At 43.0% G+C, this 5,480-nt stretch overlaps 1 pseudogene; it reads right to left on the reverse strand.

Annotated features, from left to right (window-relative positions):
* Positions 1–500: 500 nt before the first annotated feature.
* On the reverse strand, positions 501–1,643 carry LOC137254380 (craniofacial development protein 2-like; annotated as a pseudogene).
* Positions 1,644–5,480: the final 3,837 nt, after the last annotated feature.

Genomic DNA, 5,480 nt, shown 5'->3' on the forward strand with positions numbered 1-5,480 from the left:
AGATTCAAATCGTCGGGCATGCACTTGTCCGTTCATATTTTGCGAAGAAGCTGATGCATGCGCCTTACCAACTCCTCGCCGCCGTATTTGAATAGCTCCGTAGGCAATCCATCAGCGCCCGCGGTCTTGTTGTTTTTCAATCTGGTTATTGCTATTCTGACTTCATCATAATCAGGAGGGGGGACATTTATTCCATCATCATCGATTGCTTGATCGGGTTCGTCATCTCTGTGCGGTAAATTGTTGTCTCCATTTAGGAGAGCAGGGAAGTGGTCCCCCCATAATCTAAATACTCTCTGGACATCAGTTGCAAGGTCGCCGTTTTCATTCTTACAGGAGTTTGCCCCGTTCTTAAAACCTTCCGTCTGACGTCGAATTTTTTGGTAAAATTTTCGGACGTTATTACTGGTGGCTAGCAGCTCAAGATCCTCGCAATCACTCCCTTCTGCCTCTGCTTTTTTCTTCCTGAAAAGGCGACTCGCCTCCCTTTATAACTCACATTAGCGTTCACACACTCCTCTTGTTGCGCCCGCTTTTAACGTAGCCCTGTATGTAGCATCTTTTCTTTCGGTTGCAACGCGGCATTCTTCATCGCACCAGTTGTTTTTCCGTGGCCGCCGGTAACCAATTTTTTCATCGGCGGCACTACGAAGTGCTTTAGAGATATGCTCCCACTGCTCTTGTATTTTTCCATGCTGAGTTATGCTCTCAGACAGAAGGTATGAGAGTCGAGTTGCGAAATCATTGGCAGTCTGTTTCGATTGCAGCGTTTCGACGTCTAGCTTTCCTTGTGTTTTTTGTTCCTTGGTTTTAGCCGCGCAGAGGCGGGTGCGTATTTTGGCTTCCATGAGATAATTCTTCCAATCGATGTAAGGCCCTCGGATCGTGCGCACATTTAAAACACTGGAGGCATGCCGTCCGTTTATCACAACGTGATCGATCTGATTGCGAGTATTTCGATCGGGGGACAGCCATGTAGCTTGATGTATCTTTTTATGTATGAATCTCGTTCTGGATATGACCATGTTTCGAGCACCGGCAAAGTCAATCAGCCTCATTCCATTAGAAGAAGTTTCATTGTGTAGACTGAACTTTTCGACTGAAGGGCCAAAAACACCTTCGTTGCCCACCCTGGCGTTAAAGTTGCCAAGCACGACTTTTATATCATGACGGGGGCAGCGCTCATATGTGCGTTCTAATTGTTCATAAAAAGTGTCTTTCACCTCATCGTCTTTCTCCTCTGTCAGCGCATGGGTGCAGATATATGATATACTAAAAAAATTTGCTTTTATTTGGATAGGGGTGAGACGCTCGTCGACAGGCGTGAGCGCCAGAAGTTGGCGACAGAGTCTCTCTCGCACCATGAATCCGACGCCGAAACTGCGCTTAGTGATATGGCCACTCCAATAGATGTCACAATTTTTGATCTTCTTTCTTCCTTGCTTCGTCCAAAGCATTTCTTGGATGGCGATGATGTCAGATTTTGCTTTGACGAGGACGTCAACCAGCCGGGCATCTGCACCAATCCCATTCAGGGAGCGGACGTTCCAGGTGCATGCCCTCAATTAATTGTCCTTCAAACGTTTGCCATGGTCGTCATCAATTGAGAGTGTATTTATCCGAGGTTTGTTGGTATATTTCATTGGAGTATGGTTTTAAGTGGCGGGTCCCAAGTCCAGCGTACAACCCGCTCCGCGGGGGTGAAATATTACTTTTCACGTTTATATAGCGAGCCGCTTGCTCCAAGACAGACTCCCGCTTGCAGCCGCACCTAGAGGTGTACATACGCTGCTGATGAGATCTCCCCGGCCAGTCCTTAAACCGATTATGTCAGAGTGAGCTAGCCAGGTTGTCGCCTTCTCACATTAGCTCACCACTAAACGGATGTTTAGTGGCTACCCAGAGGATACTTGGGCGCAAGCTACCGGAAGTAGTGTGCTGCTTGAACCGCATGCAAAAGAATCGCTCTGGCCATTCCCAGGTGAATGGCGGTCAGAAGCTTTCCCCACTTTCATGGACTTCTACACACAGCTCCACCCTCCAAATGTGGATTATTTACCCGGTTGGAAAATTAAAAAAACAGTGCCGTAATTGAAGATAAATGGAATGGAAGAGATAGTAAGAGTGAGAGTGAAAGTGGGAATGGGTTTGGGAGTGAAAGGGAGAATTAGAATGAGAAGTGACTGCAGATAAATGGAATAAGGAAAGAATATGAATAAGAAGGAGACATGGAAGAAAAGGAAGTAAAGTTGTAGTCTATTTGATGATATAGAAAGTGACAGAGGAAAGGAAGTTCAATTTTCATATTAAGGGCAGGACAGGGTCTGTGAGGTACGAAAGTTAGATACATTAATGTATTTTATTGTATTGAAAATAAGTTGTCGTTAAGGGGAATTGAATATCGACCATGATTATCGCACATTTATACATGAGCCTTTGTTGTTTTTTGCGGACGCCGTGGTGTGGTGGTAGGGTACTCCGCCTACCACATCAAAGATTCTGGGTTGTAGCACCGGGCAAAGCAATATCGAAAATTTATAAAACAGTTCTTTCAATTGCAAGACAGTTTTTCTAAGCGGGGTCGCCCCTCGGCAGTGATTTCGCAAACAATCCGAGTGTATTTCTGCCAATAAAAAACATTTCAGTGGAAAAGTCATCTGCTTTGCAGATGGTGTTCGGAGTCGGGTTAAAAATAGATAGGTCCGTCCCGCCACCTTGTAGGAAAAATTTAAAGCAGCACCACGCAAATTGTAAGAGAAGCTCGGCCTTAAATCTATTCGGAGGTTAACGCGCTTTGAATTTATTTATTTATCTCGAGAATCAGAACCAATTTAGAAAATCCGACACTCAACAATTTAACCTTTAACTTGTCGCCCTGTATTATAGATGATCTTTCGTTGATCTGCTTGCAATCGCTTTCAGAACGCATAACTGATTCGTGATACGTTTACTTCAGTTTAGCTAAAGAAACTTTCTCCTATCAGTGGTGCATTAAAAGAGATATGTTTCCTTAAATTTTAAGAGAAAATTAAATCAGCTTCTCTTATTGTATGTATTATGAGTTCCAAATATGAGCCAAATCGGACCACAAATACGATTTTTGTGAATATCTCGATCCTTGCGCCACATAGCGACGATTTTTTTCTTATTATTGCATTGTCATCGGGTTCTCAACTATATTCCAAGTTTCAAGCTTGTAGCTTATCGGGAAGTTATTTAAATTTTAATTACAAATTTCGTTCACAACGGCCGTGCAGCCTGTCCAGTCAACCTAAACAAAACCGTTTGAAAATACCCCTGTTTTGGCACCCTCGCCCACCCCGGTACTACTTTCGCATTACTTCTAGGTGGCGTTAAATATTTCTCATTATTAAGAGCCTATTTGTCCCTGCGTCCAGATTCCCGCTATTTGCTCTGAGTGTCGATTCCTCTGCGCTCCCTCTCAGTATCCATCAGGCGTGTCATGACTAAAAATGACATGTTGCTCACTGCAATCCAGCATTCCTTCCTGTTGCACATTTGGGATACTGAATTTTTCGTGGTAGGTTCCTCCCGGAAAACTCTTTGCAAGGTGAGTATTTCCTCGTGAAAACGGAGGCAGTGGAACGTAACGTGTTCTGCGTTTCCTTACTCCGTGGTACTAATTGGGCAAAGAGGATCTTCCTCTATCCTACGCTTCCATAAATACTCTTTGAAAGCGCCATGTCCACTCAGTATCTGCGTGAGATGGTAGTTCATTTCGCCGTGCTTCCGCTCATTCCATTGATCTATGTCCCAAACTAGCGTGAAGGTCCATCGCCCTTTACTAAGCCCTCCCACCGTTCTTGCCACTTAACTATTGTTTGTGTGCTTGCTCTAATCTTGGCTTCTGCAAATGGTCGGTTGATATTAGCGCTATACAAATCTTGCCAGTAAGTCCTCTGGGATTTTCCGGGTTAGGATACCGTCCGATAAGCACTTGCTATTATTATAGCTGCAAGTCGGTATGCTGCTAATATGTCTTTTTGATGGGTCCGTTTAGATCCATACCACACTGTTGCTGCGTATGTTATTATAGAGTTGGTTACTGTCGACAATAGCTGACGGGTACCTTCGCTCGGACCAACAATGTTAGGCATTATTCTCATAAGTGCTCCATTAACTTTGGTAATTTTCTCTCCCCACCGCTCTGAAGTGCTCTCTGAAAGTGAACGTAGAGTCAACGTGCACTCCTAAATATTTAAGAGAATCATTTGAAGTGATTTGATGATCCCCAACAGTTAAGACTAACTCGATCACAGACCGTTTGGAGCTTACCAACACGACTTCTGTCTAGCCAACTCCAGTCCCGTATTGATCAGCCATTCATTTATTCTTCCTACGGCGCCATTACATAATGCTTGAAGCAGGTCCAGTTTTGTGGCCACTACACTCAGAGAAAAAATAGTTCTAAAACGAACGAAACATGTTCAAAATTAAGAATATTCGTTGACAAAAGTCTGTTAAGTACGCTTTTTCTTAAAGCTGGAGACATTGGTGCTTTATCGGTAACCGTGTCGGTAACCTTATAACAGCTGATTCGACCAACCTTATGAGAATCAATGCAATCGATTATTGGTGCCGCTAAGGTCGTAACCATATCGTAGCCAACCAATTGGGTTATGGTTGACCGTCGTAACGATAAACAGCTGATTACGTTAGGAATACGGATACAGCGATACGACATACGTCACCAATGACTCCGGCTTAACTCGTGACCGATGGGCTTGTTTTAAGAACAGTTCTTCCAAACACACCGTTCGTATTTTATGAACAGTTTGGTATTGATGTATGAAACATCTGTGCTAATTTCAAGTACTACCTGGGCTTGATTTAAGATTTTTCGTTCTTACGCTTCGAGAACGAATTGCGGTCGATTTAATATTTTACGGTCTCAATTCAAGAACGGTTCGTGCTTGATCTTTGGTGGGAGAGGGAAGTATTTTTTTATACTCAGTTGAGCAGAGCTCACAGAGTATATTAAGTTTGATTGGATAACGGTTGGTTGTACATATATAAAGGAATCGAGATAGATATAGACTTCCATATATCAAAATAATCAGGATCGAAAAAAAATTGAGCCATGTCCGTCCGTCCGTCTGTCCGTCCGTCCGTCCGTTAACACGATAACTTGAGTAAATTTTGAGGTATCTTGATAAAATTTGGCATGTATATTCCTGAGCACTCATCTCAGATCGCTATTTAAAATGAATGATATCGGACTATAACCACGCCCACTTTTTCGATATCGAAAATTTCGAAAAACCGAAAAAGTGCGATAATTCATTACAAAAGACAGCTGAAGCGACGAAACTTGGTAGATAAGTTGAACTTATGACGCAGAAAAGAAAATTAGTAAAATTTTGGATAATGGGCGTGGCACCGCCCACTTTTAAAAGAAGGTAATTTAGAAGTTCTGCAAGTTGTAATTTGGCAGTCGTTGAAGATATCATGATAAAATT

Source organism: Eurosta solidaginis, chromosome 5, assembly GCF_040869045.1.
Source record: "Eurosta solidaginis isolate ZX-2024a chromosome 5, ASM4086904v1, whole genome shotgun sequence".
Taxonomy (NCBI): domain Eukaryota; kingdom Metazoa; phylum Arthropoda; class Insecta; order Diptera; family Tephritidae; genus Eurosta; species Eurosta solidaginis.